The following is a 24,227-nucleotide window of genomic DNA, read 5'->3' as shown; positions in this document are numbered from 1 at the left end:
GAGAGAGAGAGAGACAGAGACAGAGACAGAGACAGAGAGAGAGAGACAGAGAGAGAGAGACAGAAAGAGAGAGAGAGAGACAGAGAGAGAGAGAGAGACAGAGACAGAGAGAGAGAGAGACACACACACACAGAGACAGAGAGAGGGAGAGAGAGAGACAGAGACAGAGAGAGAGAGAGACAGAGAGAGAGACAGAGAGAGACAGAGACAGAGAGAGAGAGACACAGACACAGAGACAGAGAGAGAGAGAGACAGAGAGAGAGAGAGACAGACAGACAGACAGAGAGAGAGAGAGAGAGACAGAGAGAGAGAGACAGAGACAGAGAGTAGGGGAGTGTCGGAAGTAGGAGCAATGGGGTAATTTCTCTCTCCACACCCCATCACCGCTCCCCCCACCCTGTGACTGACAAGGAAAGAGAAAGTTGCAAATGGAATGAGGGGAATTCTATCACTTTGGTTGTAAATGATGGTAATGTGTCGCTTCCTGGTTCAGCCTGGGATTTCACCTGCAATGCAAAGTCACCAAATAAACCCGGATTTCGAACAACAAGAAAAGTCACACAGGCACAGACGCACACACACACACACACACACAGAAGAAAATTCCTGTCTTGCTCCAGCGCGTTAGCTCTTTAAGAGGGCAGGTTTGGGGATTCAAACCGCACAGAGACTCAAGGGACACACTGGTCTCTTTAAATAAGGCAGAATTCCCAGAAACAAAGGCAGCCAGAGGGGATGTTTACCACTGGGATGCTTTAAGGCAGCAATCTCAAGGTAAGCCTGCTTTTTAACTCTTTCCACGCTTGGTCTATTCCATCACGTTGGTTCTCGATATGAGCTGAGTGCTGTCTGACAGAAGAAGGAACGCTTTTGGTAAGTCGGAGAGCAGGCTCCTAGGACCTTGGAGGTCGAGTCGCAGGTAGACAGGATAGTGAAGAATATTACTGGTCTGTTATTGGCCAGTTATAAACAGAAGGTGCTGGTGTTGGACTTGGGTGGACAAAGTTCAAAATCACGCCACACCAGGTTAGAGTACGACAGGGTTATTTGAAAGCACTAGCTTTCTGAGATCTAACTACCTCACGGGTGGCACGGTGGTTAGCACTGCTGCCTCACAGCGCCAGAGACCCGGGTTCAATTCCCGCCTCAGGCGACTGACTGTGTGGAGTTTGCACGTTCTCCCCGTGTCTGCGTGGGTTTCCTCCGGGTGCTCCGGTTTCCTCCCACAGTCCAAAGATGTGCGGGTCAGGTGAATTGGCCATGCTAAATTGCCCGTAGCGTTAGGTAAGGGGTAAATGTAGGGGTATGGGTGGGTTGCGAGTCGGTGTGGACTTGTTGTGCCGAAGATTAAAAAGTGGGGTCTGGAGATCAGAGCTGAAAATTTTTCAATTTAGGCAGCATCCAAGGAACAGGAAATTCGATGTTTCGGGCCAGAGCCCTTCATCAGGAAACGTCGAATTTCCTGTTCCTTGGATGCTGCCTAACCTGCTGTGCTTTAACCAGCAACACATTTTCAGCTTGTTGGACCGAAGGGCCTGTTTCCACACTGTAAGTAATCTAATCTAATCTAATCTAAAACCAAGGAGCAGCGCTCCGAAAGCTAGTGCTTCCTATAAACCTGTTGGGCGAGAACCAGGATTTGTGTGATTTATGGGTCAGAGTATTGAGACCAGGAGCTGGGAGGTCATGTTGCGGCTGTACAGGACATTGGTTAGGCCGCTTTTGGAATACCGCGTTCTAATCTGGTCTCCCTGCTGTAGGAAGGAGGTTGTGAAACTTGAAAGGGTTCAGAAAAGATTTACAAGGATGTTGCCAGGGTTGGAGGATCTGAGCTACAGGGAGAGGCTGAACAGGCTGGGACTGTTTTCCCTGGAGCGTCGGAGGCTGAGGGGTGGCTTTATAGAGGTTTATAAAATCATGAGGGGCATAGATAGGGTAAATAGACACCGTCTTTTCCCTGGGGTGGGGGAGTCCAGAACTAGAGGGGCATAGGTTTAGGGTGAGAGGGGAAAGATATAAAAGAGACCTAAGGGGCAACTTTTTCACCCAGAGGGTGGTACGTGTATGGAATGAGCGCCAGAGGAAGTGGTGGAGGCTGGTACAACTGCAACATTTAAGAGGCATCTGGATGGGGACATGAATAGGGAGGGTTTGGAGGGATATGGGCCAAGTGCTGCTGGCAAATGGGAGTAGGGTAGGTTGGGATATCTGGGTCAGCATGAACGAATTGGGCCGAAGGGTCTATTTCCACGTTGTCCATGTCTATGTACACATTCACCATCATTGTAACGTTGTGAGCAGGTCTTGGTTCCCTGGTTCAAAGAAAGAATGGAGGCAGTTTGGAAAAGGTTCACCCGGATAATCCTCAGGATGGAGGGGTTGTCTCAGGAGCTAGAGTCGGGAGCCTGGTGCTGGAAAAGCACAGCAGGTCAGGCAGCATCCGAGGTGCAGGAGAATCGGGCATAAACCCTTCATCAGGAATGAGGCTTGTGGGCTGAGAAATAATGGGGATGGGGGTTGGACTGGGGGGAAGGGAACTGAGAGTGTGCTAGGGAGGTGGGGGGGGTGGAAGGTGATAGGTTGGGTGAGATTGGAACGGATAGATGGGAAGGACGATGGACAGGTCAGGAGGGTGGTTGGAAGCTTGGGATTGGGGGTAATGCGAGGGAGAGGAGAAATGAGGAAACAGCTGAAATCCACATCGATCCCGTGTGAACAGAGAGCTAAACTCTACCCACTGGAAGGGCGAGAGGGCATCTCTTTGAAACTTTTCGGGGTTTGGCAGGGGGAAGTGCTGAGAAGCACCCCAAGTCTTGGTGAAGCCTTGCCTGCTCCTCAGCCACTGTGCTTTTCCCATCGTCACGTCTACCAACTCCGACCCCCAGCATCTGCAGGCCCGGCTGTCTCTAAATAGTAAATCATTCCTGATGAAGGCCTCTGGCCCGAAATGTCGAATTTCCTGTTCCTTGGATGCTGCCTAACCTGCTGTGCTTTAACCAGCAACACAGTTTCGGCTGTCTCTAAATGCCCAGAGGGAGTGTCCCCTCATGGGACAGTCCAGGAGCAGAGGGCACCGTCTCAGAATAAAGGGGCCCCGATTTCAGACTGAGAGGGGGAGGAATTTCCTCTCTCGGAGAGTTGTGAGTCTTTGGAAGTCTCTGTCACGGAGAGCTGTGGGGGAGGCAGAGTCCTTGTGTATACAGAAGGCTGAGATCGATTCGAAATCAATCAGGGAATCAAGGGTTATGGGGAAGGGGAGGAATGTTGGACCAAGCTTGATGGGCCGAATGGCTTACTCCTGTTCCTATTTCGTTATATCCACTTGTGGGGACATGGACATCTCTGACTGGGCCCACACTTATCACCCCGTCCCTAGTTGACCTTCCCTTGAGAAGGTGGGGGTGAGCTGCCTTCTGCAGTCCATGTGCTGTGGGGTAGACCCACAATGTCCCTGAGGGAGGGAATCCCAGGATTCTGACCCAGGAAGGAACGGCCGATAGATTTCCAAGTCGGGACGGTGAGGGGTTCGGAGGGGAACTTGCGGGGGGGAGGTCGTGGAGGGGTGTACCTGCTGCCCCTTGTCCTTCTCAATGGAAGCGGCCGGGGGTTTGGATGGAGTTGCCTGAGGATCTTTGGCAAGTTTCTTACAGTTGTGATATTGGGAGGATTGGGAGTACGAGAGCCAGACACTGCTGTAATTACAGGGCCTTGGTGAGACCATTCCTGGAGTACTGAGTGTGCAGTTTTGATATCCCCATCTGAGGAAGGAAGTTCTGACAATGAGGGAAGTGCAGAAATAATCTATTAGGACAATCGCTTCATCAGTGTTTAACGCCGAGGTCAGGTTTCCTGGTGAGATTTGGACTCAATTCTCCGAATCGTTGAGTCACACGTCGGACTCTGAACTAACTGGAGAGGGTCCGGGGCATGTTACTTCCCAAAATCGTTGGGAGTGGTGAGCAGGTTCGACAGGAAATCTTGGGATCTCCCTATCAGCTGTTTCTGATTAGCCACGAGGAGACGTGACCAAGTGAGGTCGCTGTCCCATTGGGGGAGGACAGTCTGGATGTCATGCGTCGTTGGCCAAGGTACAGAGTTAGCAAGTGGTTTGGGACCAACATCACCTGAAGTAGGGGGGGTGGGGGGGGAGGGTGTGTGAGGTGGGGGGAGAGGAGGATTTTTCTCGGAAGGAGTCAGCTTCCCCAGAGGGGTTGGATAGATGCTGTTTCGAGTTGATCCTCTGGTGTCGTTCATCAGTGGAGGGGTTTCTCGCTCCCTGGGAAGCCCTCATTGGCGATTGGGTGTTTTGGCAAGGGGGAAATGGCCGCGTAATGGGGGTGGGAGGGGGGTTTCCACTGGGCTACCCCGAGCGGGGAAGATCCCAAACCCAAACGGCTCAGCTCGTGAGGGATCAGTCGGTGACTCCACCTCACCTGAGGGAGCTAGCTGCGCACAAATTGGCATCCAGGAGTTGCCTGTCCAGCTCCGATCGGGATAAAGAACCTGGGAGCGTTCCAGTGGCCTCCCACAAACTGCAAGACCCTGGGCAACAGCCAGGCTTGGGCTCATCTGCCACAATTAATGCCCGTGCCACACAAGTACCAGGTAATGACCATCTCTCTGAGAAGGGGGAATCTAACCGGCACTCCCTGATATTCAACTGCCACACCATCACCCTGTATTAACACTCGACTGGACTCACCACATCAACACAGCAGCAGGTCAGAGACTGCAGTGAGTAACTCCCCTCCTGAACCCCCCCAAAGCCTGTCCCCCCATCGACAAGGCCCAAGGCAGGAGGGGGAGGGAATACTCCCCACTTGCCCCTGGATGGGGGCAGCTCCAACAACACTCGAGAAGCTCGACACCATCCAGGGACAAAGCAGCCCCCGGCCCCACACCCACAAACATCCCCTCGCTCCCCCACCGACACTCAGTAACAGCAGTGTGTACCATCCCCTCCCTCCCCCCACCGACACTCAGTAACAGCAGTGTGTACCATCCCCTCCCTCCCCCCACACCCCTTCACTAACAGCAGTGTGTACCATCCCCTCACTCCCCCACCCCCCTTCAGTAACAGCAGTGTGTACCATCCCCTCCCCCCCACCCCACCCCCCCTCAGTAACAGCAGTGTGTACCATCCCCTCCCTCCCCCACCCCCCTTCAGTAACAGCAGTGTGTACCATCCCCTCCCCCCACCCCTCCCCCCCTCAGTAACAGCAGTGTGTACCAGCAACAAGATAAACTACAGAAACTCACCAAAGACCCTCAGACAGCACCTTCCAAACCCACCAGCAAATGATTTTGAGGCTACTGTCACATACGGACAGGGGGGGTGACGAAGGGGTCTCACACCCTCCCCTTCATTGCTCAGCCCTTTGAGTGTAGGAGTTGGGAACGTCATGTTGGGGTTGTACAGGACATTGGGGAGGTCCCTTCTGGAATACTGTGTCCAGTTCTGGTCACCCTGTTATAGGAAGGATATTATTAAACTGGAGAGGGTTCTGGAGAGATTTCCCAGGATGTTGCCGGGAATGGGAGGGTTGGAGTTATAACGAAAGGCTGGATAGGCTGGGAGTTATTTCCCCGGAGCGTCGGAGGCTGAGGGGTGACCTTACAAAGGTTTATAAAACCATGAGGGGGATAGATAAAGTGAATAGCTGCTGTCTCTTTTCCAGGGTGGGGGGGATTTCAAGACTCGGGTTGTATTTTTAAGGTGAGAGGAGAGAGATTTAAAAAAGACACGAGGGGCAACTGTTTTCCCCAGAGGGTGGTCCGTGTGTGAATGACCTTCCTGAGGAAGTGGGGGATGGGGGGACAGTTACAGCGTTTAAAAGGGATTTGGATAAGGACATGGACAGGAAAGGGTTGGAGGGAGATGGGCCAGGAGCAGGCAGGTGGGGGACTGGGTTAGTTTGGGGATTAGGGTCAGCATGGACTGGGTGGGCCGAAGGGTCTGTTTCTGAGCTGTGGGACTCTGTGACTGGAAGGGCAGCAGGTACATGGGAACACCACCCCCCCCTGCAAGTTCCCCTCCAAGCCCCTCACTGTCCTGACTTGGAAATATATCGGCCGTTCCTTCCTGGGTCAGAATCCTGGGATTCCCTCCCTCAGGGACATTGTGGGTCTACCCACAGCACATGGACTGCAGTGGGTCAAGAAGGCAGCTCACCCCCCAACCCTTCTCAAGGGGGGCAACTAGGGAGAGGGGGCGATAAATGGTGGCCCATCCCCTCAGAGGATAGTAGAGGGGAGTGTAGCACTGTCGGATGTGCAGTGTCTTACTGAGGGCTATTTTGACCTGTTCATTTGGCACAAAATCCTCCAGGAAGCGTTTCTAACATAACCAGGGGAGAGAGAGAGAGAGAGAGAGAGAGCTAGCACCACGCACAAACAGAGTTGATGTCTCAGGTCGATGAATCTTCGTCAGAACGAGGAAGGAGAGACAGAGAGAGATGTCAGAGTTTCAGAACGGGTGCAGGGGTGTCATGTCGGGAGGACATACCCGTGGTGAGGGGGGGGGGGGCGAGCGTCCGTGCTTGGGTGGGCAACAGGACGGTGTCTTACCTTCGTCAGAACAGACACGAGCTCTGCTTCTCTCGTCAGAGAGATCTTCTGAGTTTCTCCAGCTTTTTTCTAAGAGTCATAGGGCATGGAAAGAGACCCTTCGGTCCAACTCGTCCATGCTGACCAGATCTCCTCAATTAATCCAGCCTCACTTGTCAGCACTAGGCCCACACAGAATACCGTATAGCCTGGACAGAGAGACTAGGACCGGAGGGGACAGCTTTAGAGTAAGGGAAGACCTTTCAGAATGGAGATGAGGAGAGACTTTCTTTTTCATTGATTTATTGATAGACTGACTGATTGAGTTACTGATTGATTGATTGTCACGTGCGCTGGAGTACAGTGAAAAGCTTTGTTGACCAGCAGTGCAGGCAGATCACGGTAAGTAAGGATGTGCAGATCAGAGAGACATGGACAGAGGCGTTCAGGTTACATTGGACACCAGGGGGGAGCAGCATTAGCAAGGTCAGCATTATCTGAGGCTAGAGAGTCCGTTCCTCCGTCTCATCACGGCCGGGAACCAGCTGTTCCTGAACCTGTCGGTGGGTGTGTGTTCACGCTCCCGTACCTTCTGCCTGACGGACGGGGGGTGGGAGGGGATTATAACCGGGGTGGGAGGGCTCGGTGAGGAGGTTGGCTCCCTTCCCGATGGAGTCCCGTGGATGGGAGGTTGGTTCCCGTGGTGACCCACCACCCTCTGTAGTTTCTCACCGTCCCCCCAGGACAGAGGAGTTTCCATACCAGGCCGTGTCACACCCCGGACAGTACCCTCTCAACGGGGCATCTGTAGCAGTTGGCGAGGGTCCGTATGGACAGGCCGGAGGCTCCTGGGGAAGAGGAGGCCTTGCTGTGCCTCCTTGACCTTTCACATCGATGTGGATCCTTCCCAGTTGGATCCCAGATGGATTTTTATATCTAATTCCTGGCACTGATGTTCAGGAAAGATATCAAAGCCCCATGGGAAGGGTGCGGAGGATGTTGACGGGAATTGTTTCATGATATCGGATGCCAGCATCCGCGGAAGGAGACTGGGAGAGTCTGGGATTGAAGTCCCCTCGGAGCAGGGGACGTTCTGAACCGGAACGTTCAGACCCCCCCCCCCCCCCCCAGAAGGGCGATGGAGCCGATGAGGAAGACTATGTATCCACGGGGTTGGCATGGGGAGAGGGTCAGTCACCAGAGGGACACGGACCGAGGAGAGCCAGGAAAAGGAGCTGGAGGGAATTTGTTTCCTTAGCTGGGACCGAGAGGGAGAAGGTTCAACAGGAATGTCTGAAGCAGCACAGATTTGCAGGGAATTTTGTGTTCCGTAATGTGTCCCGAAGGGCTAGTACTGAGGAGACGGTCCAAATGGCTTCTTCCAGGCTATAGGCTGCGCTGGCCTCTCTCTTGAGAAGCCGAGGGGCAGGAGGGTAGGCACCTGTATTAACCCAGTTCAAAGCAGAAAGTGCAATCACATGCTCTTCCTGTGCTGGGAACCGGGTCTGGATCTGTTCCAATGAGGAAGCTCTCTGGTATTTCTGCGAATTCAGTTGGGAAATACAGTTACAGTCACAGGCAAGAGCACTATGCTTCCTGACCGCAGAGATCCCTCAGCATTCTGAGTTTACCTTCGGGCATGGGGAGTGAGGTCATTTCTCCCTGTGTGTGGCTCAGTTCTGCTGAATAATGTTCAATGTAAAGTTCTGTTCAGGAACACACCAGGCATCAGTATGAGGTGGCCCTCACTCGGCACGGTTAAACCCACCGGCAGCTTCTCTGGAATTCATTCACCAGATATGGGGGTCAATCTGTATCTATTGTCCATCCCTGATTACCCCAGAGGGCAGTTAAGAGTCAAACACATTGCTGTGGGTCTGGAGTTACTTGGGGCCAGACCAGATAAGGATGGCACACACACACACACACACACACACACATTCAGACACATACACACATGCACTCACACTCTCACACACACACTCACACACTCAAACACTCACACACACACACTCACACACCCACCTACGCATCCACCAACACTCAGTAACACAAAAACACACACACAGATACATACCTATATACACTCAATAATACACACACACCAACACACCCCACACACACTCAATAACACTCAATAAACACACACACTGACACACGCACACAGACACATGCCCACATACACTCAGTAACACACACTGACACCCACCCACACACTCAATAAACACACACACTGACACACACACACAGACACATACCCACATATACTCAATAACACACACACTGATATACACACACTGACACACACCCACACACTCAATAACACACACACTGACACACACACACAGATACATACCCACATATACTCAATAACACACACAATGATACACACACAGACACACACACACTGATACACATCCACATACACTCAATAACACACACATACACTGACACACACACACCAACACTCAATAACACACACACACTGACACACACACACAGATACATACCCACATATACTCAATAACACACACACTGATATACACACACTGACACACACCCACACACTCAATAACACACACACTGACACACACACACAGACACATACCCACATATACTCAATAACACACACAATGATACACACACAGACACACACACACTGATACACATCCACATACACTCAATAACACACACATACACTGACACACACACACCAACACTCAATAACACACACACACTGACACACACACACAGATACATACCCACATACACTCAATAACACACACACAGATCCACACACACTGACACATACCCACATACACTCAATAACACACACACACTGACACCCACCCACTACACTCAATAACACGCACACACTGACACACACACACAGATACATATCCACATACACTCAAGAACACACACACAGATACACATCCACATACACTCAATAACACACACACACTGACACACACACACAGATACATACCCACACTGACACACATCCACATACACTCAATAACACGCACACACTGACACACACCACTACACTCAATAACACACACACACCAACACTAAATAACACACACACACTGACACCCACCCACCAACACTCAATAACACACACACTCTGACACAGACCCACATACACTCAATAACACACACACACACTCTGACACACACCCACATATACTCAATAACATACACACACACTCTGACACACACCCACATATACTCAATAACACACACACACTGACACACACAAACACTGACACGTACCCACATATACTCAATAACACACACTCACTGACATACACACACACTGACACATACCCACATATACTCAATAACACACACAGAGAGACACTGAACACGGTCCCTCCTTCCCAATCCCCATTCCCTGTTCCCAACCCCCCCATTCCCCACTACCAGCTCCCCACCCCTCACCCACGTCTGTCCCCACCCCTCACCCACGTCTGTCCCCACCCCACTCCTGGGAGAGTTATACCCACATTGTCAACAACAAACAGCCATTTAAAGCTGGTAATCACATCATCACAGTGAGAGTGTGCGTGTGTGTGTGTGAGTGCGCGTGTGTGTGAGTGTGTGTGTGTGTGAGTGCGCGTGTGTGAGTGCGCGTGTGTGTGTGTGAGTGCATGTGTGAGTGCGCGTGTGAGTGCAAATGTGATTGAGTGAGCGTGCGTGTCGGTTTGTGTGTGTGAGAGAGTGTGGGAGTGTGTAAATGTGTGTGTATATGTGAGTGTGTGTGTGTGAATAAATGTGTCTGAGTGAGCGTGTGTGTGTGTTTGTGTGGGGTGTGTGGGGGGGCGTGAGTGTATGAGTGTGTGTGTGTATGCGTGTGAGATTGTGTGTGTGTGTATGTGGGATGTGAATGTGTGTGAGTGTGAGTGTATGTGTGTGTGTGAGTGTGTGTGTGAGTGTGACTGTGTGTATATGTGTGTGAGTGAGTGTGTGTATGTGTCTGTGTGTAAGTGTGTGTGAGTGTGACTGTGTGTGTGTATGTGTGTGTGTGAGTGTGTGTGTGTGAGTGTGTGTTATTGAGTGTTGATGTGTGAGTGGGTGTGGGGGGCTGTCTCTCTGTGTCCCTTGTCACCAGCTTGAGGTTGGTGTGAGTCAGACGGCACCCCCTGGTGAGTCAGACTGAGTTCAGCCAGCTGCTGAGAAGGAGGAACCTCTCCATTCATATAGCGCCTATACAGTAAGGCCAGGCCTTGCCAGAGCACCTCACAGCCAATCGAACGCTTTGGGGAGGGGGTGCGGGGGTGGTTGTCAGAGAGATGCCGCCAAACCCCAAACCCCTACAATGCTAACCCCCAACCTCAACCACACTCCTACCCCTGAGAGAGGGAGGGGGAGGGAGAGAGAGAGAGAGTGAGAGAGAGGAGAAGGGACAGAGAGAGGTAGACTGAAAGAGGAAGAGAGTGCAAGAGAGTGTGGGGACAGACATGAGAGAAGCAAAGCATAAGAGGGGAGAGAGAGAGCGAGAGAGAGAAATGGGAGGAGATATGGAGGGAGAGTGAGGGGGAGACAGAGCGATAGAGAGAGAGAAAGAGAGAACGACCAGAGAGAAAGAGTGTGAGAGAGAGAAAGCCGGTGAGTGCAGAATTCTGATGGCGCGGGTCAGCAGCAGAATTCTGTTGTGAGACGGTTGAAGACAGGAGCGTGGGACGAGAGTTTGATATGACACGGGAGAGGCATTCTGAGCACGATCAGTGACATTCAGAGATCCCCTGGCGGTAAACTGTCGATCATTCTCCCTTACGACAGCAGAAAAGTTGTCTTTTCTGAAGGTAGTGAGAGGTTCCTGTCATTCTGCTGAGTACAGTCATGGGCCCAGAGCAATGGAAGTCCCCATCTTCTAGCCTAGTAACAGAGGACTCGAGAAACACCACACTGCCTGTTATGTAGGAACCATCTCCCGGTAAGTGAGACCACACCTTTCAACAACAGTTCGGAGCCGACAGATGGATTCTCTCAAGGTGGGGCCTGGCCTGGGGAGGTGCGGTTGTGTACGGGGGTTTGAGGCTGATTCCTGGGAGTTCTGACAGCTGTGTGTCAATGCGTGCTCCTGGGCGTGAGCGTGGTTTAACAACAAGCTCCTCTACAGTCACCACAGTGCCACCACAGGTCCGTCAGATCATCCCACTCCCCCACCCACACACACTCCCATTCCCCCACACTCCCAATCCCCATCCTCCCACCCCCCTTCCTCCCATCCCTCACTCTCCCACTCCCCGTCCACCCACTCCCCATCCTCCCACTCCCCATCCTCCCACTCCCAGTCTCCCCTCCCCCACTCTCCCAAACCCCACTCTTCCACTCCCACTCTCCCAGCCCAATTCTCCCACTCCCCATCCTCCTATCCCCCACTCTCCCATCCCCCACTCTCCCATCGCCCACTCTTCCACTCCTCATCCTCCCAGTCCCCACTCTCCCACTCCCCATCCTCCCATCCCCCACTCTCCCTTCGCCACTCTCCCATTGCCAACTCTCCCATCCCCCACTCTCCCATTGCTCACTCTCCTATCACCCACTCTCCCACTCCCACTCTCTCACCCCCATTCTCCCACTCCCCATGCTTCCATCCCCACTCTCCCATCCCCTACTCTCCAATTGCCCACTCTTCCACTCCCAGTTTTCCATTCCCCCACTCTCCCATCTTCAACTCTCCCAACCCCCACTCTCCCATTCTGTAACTGTCCTCCAGCCTCTACACCCCCTCCCTATCTCTGTAACCCCCTCCCTATCTCTGTAACCCCCTCCAGCCCCTCACACCCTCCCTATCACTGTAACCCCCTCCAGCCCCTACACCCCCTCCCTATCTCTGTAACCCCCTCCAGCCACTACACCCCCTCCCTTTCTCTGTAACCCCCTCCAACCCTACACCTGCTCCCTTTCTCTGGAATCTTATCCAGCCCCTACACACCCTCCCTATCTCTGTAACCCCCTCCAGCCCCTCACACCCTCCCTATCACTGTAACCCCCTCCAGCCCCTACACCCCCTCCCTATCTCTGTAACCCCCTCCAGCCCCTACACCTCCTCCCTAACTCTGTAACCCCCTCCAGCCCCTACACACCCTCCCTATCTCTGTAACCCCCTCCAGCCCCTACACCCCCTCCCTATCTCTGTAACCCCCTCCAGCCCCTACACCCCCTCCCTATCTCTGTAACCCCCTCCAGCCCCTACACCCCCTCCCTATCTCTGTAACCTCCTCTGGCCCCTCCTTCCCTGTGAGGAAAAAGCTGAACTGAAAGCAATGAATTCCGTCTGGTACTGAGCTGAGTTGGAGTTCAACAAGAAGGGTCAGAGTCAGGGTCAGGGTCAGGGTACGGTCAGGATTAGAGTCAGGTTCAGGGTCAGGATTAAGGTCAGAGTCAGGGTCAGGGTCAGGGTCAGGATTAGGGCCAGAGTCAGGGTCAGGCTCAGAGTCAGGGTCAGGATTAGGGTCAGGGTCAGGATTAGGGTTAGGGTCAGGGTCAGGGTCAGCATCAGGGTCAGGGTTATAGTTAGGGCCAGCGTCAGGGTCAGGGTGAGGGTTAAGGTTAGGTATTGGGTTAAGGTTAATGCTACGGTCAGTATTAGGGTTAGGGTTAGGGTTAGGGTTAAGGTTAAGTTTTGACCTGCCCAGTAACTGCTAACCATCAGAGTGAGATGGAGAAAGATCAGTCCCTCCCAGACTGAGATGAACATAAGAACTAGGAGCAGGAGGAGGCCATTTGGCCCCTTGGAGCTGGCTCTGCCAGCCAATAAGACCATGGCTGATCTTTTCATGAGCTCAGCTCCACTAACCCGCCCTCTCACCATAACCCTGAATTCCTTTATTATTCAAAACAGTTACCCATCTAATTTTTAAACACGTTCACTGAATTACCATCAACTACTTCCCTGGGCAGGGAATTCCACGGATTCCCAATCCTCTGGGTGAAGAGGTTCCTTCTCAATTCAGTCCGAAACCTGCTCCTTCTAATCCTGAGGCTCGATCCTCTTGTCCTGGTTACACCTGCCAGTGGGAACATCCCCTCTTATCTACTCCCTTCATCATTTTATACATTGCTGTAAGATCCTCCCACACTCTTCTCAATTCTAATGAAGATACTCCTGGTCTACTCAGTCTCTCCTCACAAGTCAATCCCCTCAACTCTGGACTCAACCCAGTAAACCTCCTGGGCATCCCATCCAGTACCAACCCATCCTTTCTCAAGTACAGGGACCATAACTACACACAGTACTCCACCCGTGGCCTCACCAGCACCCCATACAGCTGCAATATAACCTCCCTGCTTATAAACTCAATCCCTTCAGCAATGAAGGACAAAATTCACAAACTGTCTCCACACCCAATCCTTTTCCTGGGAAGGAGTTCGAGGTCCCACCGCCCAAACCTATCGACATTGAGAACGTGTGGGATTTAGTTCAGCTCAGGTCAGTCACTGCTCCCTACCCCGTGGGCAGTATCTGGTTAAAGGTGGGATCGATTCCCTCTGGGTCAGGCACGTCCACGTCCTGTGGGTTTGTGAGAACTCTCAGAAATCTTTATTTGGATCAGACTGCGGAATGTGGGGGTGTCAGTGCTCAGGATGTGGTCGTGTGTGTTTGTGGGTGCAGGTGTCTCTGAGAGAGTCTGTGTGTGGGAATGTGTTAATGAGAGATTGTGTGTCTGTCTGAATCTGTGTATGTGTGTGTGTGAGTGAGTGTGTGAATATGTGTATATGTGTGCAAGAGTATGTGTGTGTGTGTGTATGTGTCAGTGTGTGTATGTATGTGTGAGTATGTGTGTGCATGTGTGTGTGTCAGCGTGTGTGTGTGTTTGTGAGTCTGTGTGTATGTGAGTCTGTGTGTGTGTGAGTCTGTGTGTGTGTGTGTGAGTGTGTGTGTGTGTGTGTGTTACCATGTGTGTGTGTGTGAGTGAGTGTGTGTATGAGTGTGTGTGTGTGAGTGTGTGTATGTGTGTGAGTGAGTGTGTGTGTGAGTGTGTGTGTGTGTGAGTGTGTGTGAGAGTGTGTGTGTGTGTGTGTGAGTGTGAGCGTGTGTGTGAGAGTGTGTGTGTGTGTGTGTGTGTCTGTGTGAGTGTGTGTGAGTGTGAGCGTGTGTGAGTGAGTGCGTGTGTATGTGTGTGTGTGCGTGTGTGTGTGAGAGAGTGTGTGTGTGTGTATGTGAGTGTGTGTGTGAGTGTGTGTTTGTGAGTGTGTGTGAGAGTGAGTGTATGTGTGAGTGTGTGTGAGTGTGTGTGTGTGTGTGAGTGTGTGTGTGTCTGTGTGTGTGTGAATCCTTTCCATTGCCTGCTGAGCTGTTGGCATCTCTGGGTCAGACAGGGATTGATTGTCCATTCCCCACTGACCTCGGGACAGGGACAGGGATTGATTGTCCATCTCCCACTGTCCTCGGAACAGGGACAGGGACAGGGACAGGGACAGGGACAGGGATTGATTGTCCATCCCCCACTGTCCTCGGGACAGAGACAGGGACAGGGACAGGGACAGAGACAGGGACAGGGACAGGGACAGGGACAGGGATAGGGACAGGGACAGGGAGCTCCTGTTTCTGAAATCCACTGTCCTCAGGGTGAAGAAAAACCTGGAGCACTGTCAGGGACAGAATTCCAGGAGCTTGACTCCCGGGAGAATCGAGAGGTTCCATCGCACTAAGAGACCATTCAACCCACTGTATCTGTACTGACCCTCCAGGAGCCAATCAGGTTGAACCCCTCCACAGCAATTCCCCTGTTCAGCTGCAGGACTTTTGTCGATGGTGGGACAGGCTTTGGGGGGAGTCAGGAGGGGAGTTACTCGCTGCAGGATTCCCAGCCTCTGACCTGCTCTTGGAGCCGCTGGGTTTATGTGGTGGGAACAGTTGAGTTTCTGGTCATTGGAAACCCCCAGATGTTGAAATTGGGGGATTCAATGATGGTAACACCGTGGAACGTCAAGGGGCAATGGTTCCATTCTCTTTTATTCAGTGTCAGCCATTACGTGGCACTTGGGTGGCATTCAGAGTGCGTAAAATCAGGAGGGTGAGGGAATACTCCCCACTTACCCCCGGCTGGGGGCAGCTCCAACAACACTCGAGAAGTTCGGCACCATCCAGGGACAAAGCAGCCCCCGCTGGATTGACCCCACACCCACAAACATCACCTCCCTTCCCCCACCGATGCTCAGTAACAGCAGTGTGTACCATCCCCTCCCTCCCCCACCGACGCTCAGTAACAGCAGTGTGTACCATCCCCTCCCTCCCCCACCGACGCTCAGTAACAGCAGTGTGTACCATCCCCTCCCTCCCCACCCCCCACTCAGTAACAGCAGTGTGTACCATCCCCTCCCTCCCCCCCACCCCCCTCAGTAACAGCAGTGTGTACCATCCCCTCCCTCCCCCCACCCCCCTCAGTAACAGCAGTGTGTACCATCCCCTCCCTCCCCCACCCCCCTCAGTAACAGCAGTGTGTACCATCCCCTCCCTCCCCCTCACCCCCCTCAGTAACAGCAGTGTGTACCATCCCCTGCCTCCCCCCACCCCCCCTCAGTAACAGCAGTGTGTACCATCCCCTCCCCCCCACACCCCCCTCAGTAACAGCAGTGTGTACCATCCCCTCCCCTCAGTAACAGCAGCGTGTACCATCCCCTCCCTCTCCCCACCCCCCCTCAGTAACAGCAGTGTGTACCATCCCCTCCCTCCCCCCACAGACGTTCAGTAACAGCAGAGTGTACCATCCCCTCCCTCCCCCCAACGACACTCAGTAACAGCAGTGTGTACCATCCCCTCCCTCCCCCACCCCCCCTCAGTAACAGCAGTGTGTACCATCCCCTCCCTCCCCCCAACGACACTCAGTAACAGCAGTGTGTACCATCACCTCCCTCCCCCCACACCACCTCAGTAACAGCAGTGTGTACCATCCCCTCCCCCCACCCCCCTCAGTAACAGCAGTGTGTACCATCCCCTCCCTCCCCCCAACGACACTCAGTAACAGCAGTGTGTACCATCCCCTCCCTCCCACCACCCCCCCTCAGTAACAGCAGTGTGTACCATCCCCTCCCTCCCACCACCCCACCTCAGTAACAGCAGTGTGTACCATCCCCTCCCTCCCCCCACCCCACCTCAGTAACAGCAGTGTGTACCATCCCCTCCCTCCCCCCTCCCCCCCCTCAGTAACAGCAGTGTGTACCATCCCCTCCCCCCCACACCCCCCTCAGTAACAGCAGTGTGTACCATCCCCTCCCTCCCCCCAACCTCCCCTCAGTAACAGCAGCGTGTACCATCCCCTCCCTCTCCCCACCCCCCCTCAGTAACAGCAGTGTGTACCATCCCCTCCCTCCCCCCCTCCCCCCCTCAGTAACAGCAGTGTGTACCATCCCCTCCCTCCCTCCCCCACCCCCCCTCAGTAACAGCAGTGTGTACCATCCCCTCCCCCCCTCAGTAACAGCAGTGTGTACCATCCCCTCCCTCCCCCCCACCCCCCCTCAGTAACAGCAGTGTGTACCATCCCCTCCCTCCCCCCTCTCCTCAGTAACAGCAGTGTGTACCATCCCCCCCCCTCAGTAACAGCAGTGTGTACCATCCCCTCCCTCCCCCCACCCCCCCTCAGTAACAGCAGTGTGTACCATCCCCTCCCTCCCCCCCACCCCCCCCCTCAGTAACAGCAGTGTTGTACCAGCTACAAGACCCACTGCAGAAACTCACCAAAGACCCTCAGGCAGCACCTTCCAAACCCACGGCCCCTTCCATCTGGAAGGACAAGGGGCAGCAGGTACATGGGAACCCCACCCCCCTGCAAGTTCCCCTCCGAGCCCCTCCCCATCCCGACTTGGAAATCTATCGGCCGTTCCTTCCTGGGTCAGAATCCTGGGATTCCCTCCCTCAGGGACATTGTGGGTCTACCCTACAGCACATGGACTGCAGCGGGTCAGGGAGGCAGCTCACCCCCACCTTCCCAAGGGGGGGCAACTAGGGACAGGGAGCGATAAATACTGGGCCCAGCCAGCGATGCCTATTCCCACAAATAGTTAATCAAAGGGAAACTCTGACAGGCTGAATTACCGGTGACTGAGGAATTACAAGCACGTGTGAGTTATTTCTGTAGAATTCACTGAAAAGCCCAGGGTGTGTTTAACCAGGGAGATTTCTCAGTCCGTCTGTTTTCCCGCCATGACTTCACTCGGGGAGCAGGGAGAGCCAGGCATTTCTGGATCTCCCCTTGACTTAATGGGCTCGCTCTCTGCTGATTGGTCCCTGGGCCTGGCAGAGAGGAGATCCCTTCAGGGTTCGTGCGGCTAGGGGAGAGAGGCAGCTCCTTACGAATATTCCGGGAGTCGGGATGTTGGGGGCCAGGGGGCTGAGAGGGTCGGGGAAGGGGCTTGGAAGGGGGATGAGGTGCTGATGGAGTGAGGGGTGAGGGGTGAGGGGAAGTCTCCCCTCTCCCAGCTCAGGACCAGCCCTGATCACATCCCACACAGTCTCCCACGGGTTTGACAGCTCCGAGTGTTCCTCATTCCCACGGAACCACCCACTCCATTCGGAATCAGAAAAGGGCTTTCTTCCCCTTTCCCAATTCTGAAGTAGAAATGTTCACGTCAAATCCTCTCCCTTTGTTTCCTCTCCCCCTGCCCCTTCTTGTTCCCCTCTTTTCCTCTCTCACTTCCCTCTTTCTCTTCACCACCTCGTTGGGCTCTTATCACTCCCCATCTCCCGACCACTCCTCTTTCTCATTCTCCTCATCCCTGCTCCCTCAGCACTGACCCTCAGACATGCCCACTCCCTCAGCACTGACCCTCCGACAGTGCCCACTCCCTCAGCACTGACCGTCCGGCAGTGCCCACTCCCTCAGCACTGACCCTCCGACAGTGCCCACTCCCTCCGACAGTGTAGCACTCCCTCAGCACTGACCCTCCGACAGTGCCCACCTCCCTCAGCACTGGCCCTCCAGCAGTGCCCACTCCCTCAGCACTGACCCTCCGACAGTGCGGCACTCCCTCAGCAATGACCCTCCGACAGTGCGGCACTCCCTCAGCACTGACCCTCCAACAGTGCGGTACTCCCTCAGCATTGACCCTCTGACAGTGAGGCACTCCCTCAGCACTGACCCTCTGACAGTGCGGCACTGTCCCTCAGCACTAATCCTCTGACAGTGCCCACTCCCCCAGCACTGACCCTCCGACAGTGCCCACTCCCTCAGCACTGAGCCTCCGACTGTGAGGCCCTTCCTCAGCACAGACCCTCTGACAGTGCGGCACTCCCTCAGCGCTGACCCTACACTGCTTTTCCAGCACCACACTCTTGGATCTAATCTCCAGCCTCCCCAGTCCTCAGAAGAGAGGCTGGTTCTGATGAGAACCTCCCCGAAGTGCATTCGTGAACCAGATGTGGTTTTCCCCCAACAATCGATTCACTGTCATCATTCGACAGTGTCGAATTAATTCCAAATATTTTGTTGATTTCACATGCGACTATGTTCCCTGGTGGGATTTGAACCCGGGTTTCTGGATTAACACTCCACCGGTATTATCACTAGGCTATCGTCTCCATGGCAGGGGCGAGGTGAGATGCAGGGAGAATGATTCCCCTCGGTTCAGGTGTCCAGAACACAGAGAACCCGGGGAGAGCCATTCTGACTGAGATTTGGAAGTATTTTTTTCACTGACTGGGCCCTCCCTCCCAGACAGAAGGACGGGTCTCTGTAATATTCAAGGAAGGAACAGATACGTGGTTAAATAGCAGAAGCATAAGGAGGGGTGAGACAAGAACATGGTGGCTGTGGTCATATCAAAGGTTCGAGACATAGAGTTCTCCATCACAGAAACAGACCCTTCAGCCCATCCGGTCCATACTGACCCTAACCCCCAAACTAATCCAGTCCCCCCTGCCTGCTCCTGGCCCATCTCCCTCCAACCCTTCCCTGTCCATGTCCTTATCCAAATCCCTTTTAAACGTTGTAACTGTCCCCACCCCACCCCCACTTCCTCAGGAAGGTCATCCCACACACGGACCACCCTCTGGGGAAAATAATTGCCCCTCGTGTCTTTTTTACATCTCTCTCCTCTCCCCTTAAACCTGTGCCCCCCCTGGTCTTCAAATCCCCCCCACCCTGGGGGAATAGACACCCACCATTCACCCTCTCTGTCCCCCTCATGGTTTTATAAAGCTCTATAAGGTCACCCCTCAGCCTCCTATTAAGGGCTACGGGGAGAATGTGGGTAAGTGGAGTTGAAATGCCCATCAGCCATGATTGAATGGCGGAGTGGACTCGATGGGCCGAATGGCCTTACTTCCGCTCCTATGTCTAATGGTCTAATGGTCCTACGCTCCAGTGAAAACAGCCCCAGCCTATCCAGCCTCTCTGTATAACTCCAACCCTCCCATTCCCGGCCACATCCTGGGAAATCTCTCCGGAACCCTCCCCAGTTTAATAATATCCTTCCTATAACAGGGTGACCGGAACTGGACACAGTATTCCAGAAGGGACCTCCCCCATGTCCTGTACAGCACCAACATGACGTTCCCCAACTCCTACACTCAAAGGGCTGAGCAATGAAGGGGAGGGTGTGAGACCCCTTCGTCACCCCCCCTGTCTGTATGTGAGCACCTCACCCACAACCTGCGATACAATTCTGCTCCAGTGCTGTCTAGATGTGACGCAGACTTTAAAGGATTATGTATCTGTTCCCCTCGGTCACAACACGCCCCAAGGCCCTATCGTGAATTGCATTAGCTTCTTATCAATCTGCACTTTGTAGCCAACTCTGAAGGCACAGCTGGGCCTTATCAGTAGGTTTCAGTTCCCCCACACGATGCAGAGTCACATTTGAGACTTCCACCAGCGAAACCAAAAGGGCACATTTCATTCCTTTTCACTCTCTCCTGTGGCGCTCATCATTTTTCATCGTCAGGTCTGCCAGGAGACCTTTTCCATCACTGTACTCCCCCCAGCCCAGGTTCCCAGAGTGGCCTCCGTGCTCTGCCCAGTGAGTATTCAGGAAACAGGTCGCTCCAGTGAGGGGGCTCTGTGAAAATGCAGTGAAGGCCTCAGGGTTCCAAGGGCAGCCTCCACACGACAGAACGACAACAAGGCCAGGGGAGAAATTGGGAGGGAGAGCCCCGTATCTGAAGGGGGCCAATGCTCCTTTCGGGGGAGGTTCAGAGGAGGTTTACCAGAACGATCCCCGGGGATGGAGGGTTTGTCACGTGAGGAGCAGCTGAGGCCTCTTAGGTCAGGACTCACAGAGTCGTTACAGTGTGGAGGCAGGCCATTCAGCCCATCGAGACCACACTGACCCTCTAAAGGGCATTCCATCCACACTCACTCCATCCCTGTGACCGTGCATTTCCCATTGACAACCCATCCTAACCTGCACTTCCCTGGACACTATGGGACAATTTCCCATGGCTAATCCACCCTAACCTGCACATCCCTGGGCACTATGGGACAATTTCCCATGGCCAACCCACCCTAACCTGCACATCCCTGGGCACTATGGGACAATTTCCTATTGCCAACCCACCCTAACCTGCACATCCCTGGACACTATGGGACAATTTCCCATGGCCAATCCACCCTAACCTGCACATCCCTGGACACTATGGGACAATTTCCCATGGCCAATCCACCCTAACCTGCACATCCCTGGACACTATGGGACAATTTCCCATGGCCAATCCACCCTAACCTGCACATCCCTGGGCACTATGGGACAATTTCCCATGGCCAATCCACCCTAACCTGCACATCCCTGGGCACTATGGGACAATTTCCCATGACCAATCCACCCTAACCTGCACATCCCTGGGCACTATGGGACAATTTCCCATGGCCAATCCACCCTAACCTGCACATCCCTGGGCACTATGGGACAATTTCCCATGGCCAATCCACCCTAGCCTTTAAACTGTGGGAGGAACCTGGAGCACCCGGAGGAAACCCAAGCAGACAGTCACCCGAGGGTGGGATCGAACCCGGGGTCCCTGATGCTGTGAGCTAGCAGTGCTAACCACTGAGCCACCATGCCACGGTAAGGCCTGTGGGACCTGTTCAGATGCAGAGGGATCTGGGTGTCGGAATCAGTCAAGGTTGAGGTGTAGGTCATCGGGAAAGCCGACATAACGTAGAACACAGACAGAAATTGCTGGAGAAACTCAGTGGAGGCGGGAGATAGAGTTGACTCTTCCGGTCCAGAGAGCTTCCTACAGTTCCAGACCCAAAACCTTTTCTTTGTTTCTCTCTCCTCTCCCTGTCTTTCTCTCTCTCTGCTGAGGCTGCCAAACCCGCTGAGTTTCTCCAGCAATTTTCTCTTTCTGTCTCAGTTTTCTTTTGTTGAAGAAATGTCATGTTTTATCATGAGGGGAATTGAATACACGTGCAGGGGGGGTCCCGCTACAGTGAGAGAGGGCATTGGTGAGAGTGTGTGTGGAGTACAGTATAAAGGACTGGACAGTGCACTGACAGCAGGGCGTTAATGCACTGGATATAGCTCAGGGAAGGTTTAATGGACTGGGATGAGTGGGTAGCCTAATGGGGAGAGGCCGGACAGACTGGGACTGTATCCCCTGGGGTTTAGAGGGGTCAGAGGTGACTTTATTGGAACAGATATGATCCTGGGGGACCTGGATGTGGGAAGGATGTTTCCTCTGGCTGGGAGAATCGAGAACTAGAGACGGATTCGCCGTTTTGAACACAGATGAGGAAACACTTTTTTTTTCTCTCAGCGGGTTGTGGGTTTTCGAGATTCCCTTCCTCACAAATACAGAGGAAATGGAATTGTTCCGTTTTTTCCTGAAGGCCGAGGGAGACAGATTCTCGATGACCAAGGGGATGGAAGATTATGGGGGGGGGGTGATGGGAGATGCAGGGGCGTTACTGGTGGGAGTTGGTGGGAGGTCTGGGTAGGCTTACTGAGGGAAGAGCCACAATCTGACAGGCCTCGAGCTGACTCAATGGAGGAGCGGTCCTGAGGGGCCGAATGGCCAGCAATAGACTCACCCGGCCCTCACTCACTCACCAGGAATGAGTGCACGCCAACCCCGACCTGCCAGGGGTATTTTAGCTGGAGGAGGATGCCGTCTGAAATGCTGCGAGTGCGATGGTCACGGGACGGATGCAATGGCCCCCTCGCAGCCTCAAGGCATCCCCCGTGGCCAGTGGGCGCTACGTGAATGCAGGACGTTTTCTTTGGGTTGAGCATCAGAGCAAGTCGGGGGCTCGTCAGAGGGGCCTCGGCCCGGGAAAGAGCTCCGGGCCAGAGTAGGGTGAAGGATGGCTCTTGGGGTACCAGGTCCTGGAGCAGCAACACCAAGCTCACTATCTCTGGATGTGGCTTCAAAGGCCGTCACTGGGAACACGTGGGGTACACTCAGGAGGCAGCAGGATGTAGCGCTGGGCTGGGGGAACGGGGTCAAAGGTTACAGGAGGAAAGCAGGCTATTGAGTTGGACGATCAGCTACACTGGTGATGAATGGCAGTACTGGCTGGAAGGGCTGAATGGCCTCCCTTTGCTCCTATCCCCTTCTATGTTTCCATCAACTTTGAATTCGATTACAAATCTGGAATGAATATTCCATCTGACACTGGCGTTAAAAACCCAACGGTGTTCACTCTGGGGAGGAAATCCATCAACCTCACTTGACCTGGACTACATGTGACTCCAGACCCATCGCTCAAGAATGTATGGGCTCTTAGCTGCCCTCTGAAATGGAACAGGGCAAGGGGCAGTTAAGACTGAATGCAGACCTTCCTGCCTGGGCCCAGTATTTATTGTCCCATTACCCCCCTTGAGAAGGTGGGGGTGAGCTGCCTCCTTGACCCGCTGCAGTCCATGTGCTGTAGGGAAGACCCACAATGTCCCTGAGGGAGGGAATCCCAGGATTCTGACCCAGGAAGGAACGGCCGATAGATTTCCAAGTCGGGATGGGGAGGGGCTCGGAGGGGAACTTGCAGGGAGGTGGGGTTCCCATGGACCTGCTGCCCCTTGTCCTTCCAGATGGAAGGGGCCGTGGGTTTGGAAGGTGCTGCCTGAGGGTCTTTGGTGAGTTTCTGCAGTGGGTCTTGTAGCTGGTACAGCACTGCTGTTACTGAGGGGGGGTGGGGGGGAGGGAGGGGATGGTACACACTGCTGTTACTGGGGGGGGTGGGGGGAGGGAGGGGATGGTACACACTGCTGTTACTGAGGGAGGTGGGGGGAGGGAGGGGGTGGTACACACTGCTGTTACTGAGGGGGGGTGGGGGGCATGGTACACACTACTGTTACTGAGCGTCGGTGGGGGGAGGGAGGGGATGGTACACACTGCTGTTACTGAGTATCGTTGGGGGGAGGGAGGGGATGGTACACACTGCTGTTACTGAGGGGGGGTGGGGAGAGGGAGGGGATGGTACACACTGCTGTTACTGAGCGTCGGTGGGGGGAGGGAGGGGATGGTACACACTGTTGCTACTGAGCGTCGGTGGGGGGTGGGAGGGGATGGTACACACTGCTGTTACTGAGGGGGGGTGGGGAGAGGGAGGGGATGGTACACACTGCTGTTACTGAGCATCGGTGGGGGAGGGAGGGGATGGTACACACTGCTGTTACTGAGGGGGTGGGGGGAGCGAGGGGATGTTTGTGGGTGTGGGGCCGGGTGCTGCTTTGTCCCCGGATGGTGTCGAGCTTCTCGAGTGTTGTTGGAGCTGCCCCCATCCAGGTGC

At 53.9% G+C, this 24,227-nt stretch overlaps 1 protein-coding gene across 2 annotated transcripts in view; it reads left to right on the top strand.

The window, feature by feature from the left end:
• The first annotated feature begins 574 nt into the window (after positions 1 to 574).
• Positions 575 to 24,227, top strand: part of LOC132833928 (HEPACAM family member 2-like) — a 48,218-nt gene continuing 24,565 nt past the window's right edge. The window contains exon 1 of one of the 2 annotated variants that reach the window (XM_060852596.1): positions 575 to 774. The gene's annotated coding sequence lies outside the window, so the exon portion shown is untranslated. Of the gene's footprint in view, positions 775 to 4,016; positions 4,089 to 24,227 lie in introns of those variants that run through there. The other variant, XM_060852600.1, reaches the window with a different exon arrangement.

Source organism: Hemiscyllium ocellatum, chromosome 38 (genome assembly GCF_020745735.1).
Source record: "Hemiscyllium ocellatum isolate sHemOce1 chromosome 38, sHemOce1.pat.X.cur, whole genome shotgun sequence".
Classification (NCBI taxonomy): domain Eukaryota; kingdom Metazoa; phylum Chordata; class Chondrichthyes; order Orectolobiformes; family Hemiscylliidae; genus Hemiscyllium; species Hemiscyllium ocellatum.
Note: the sequence above shows the minus strand (reverse complement) of the source record. Positions and strands in the feature narration are given on the sequence as shown.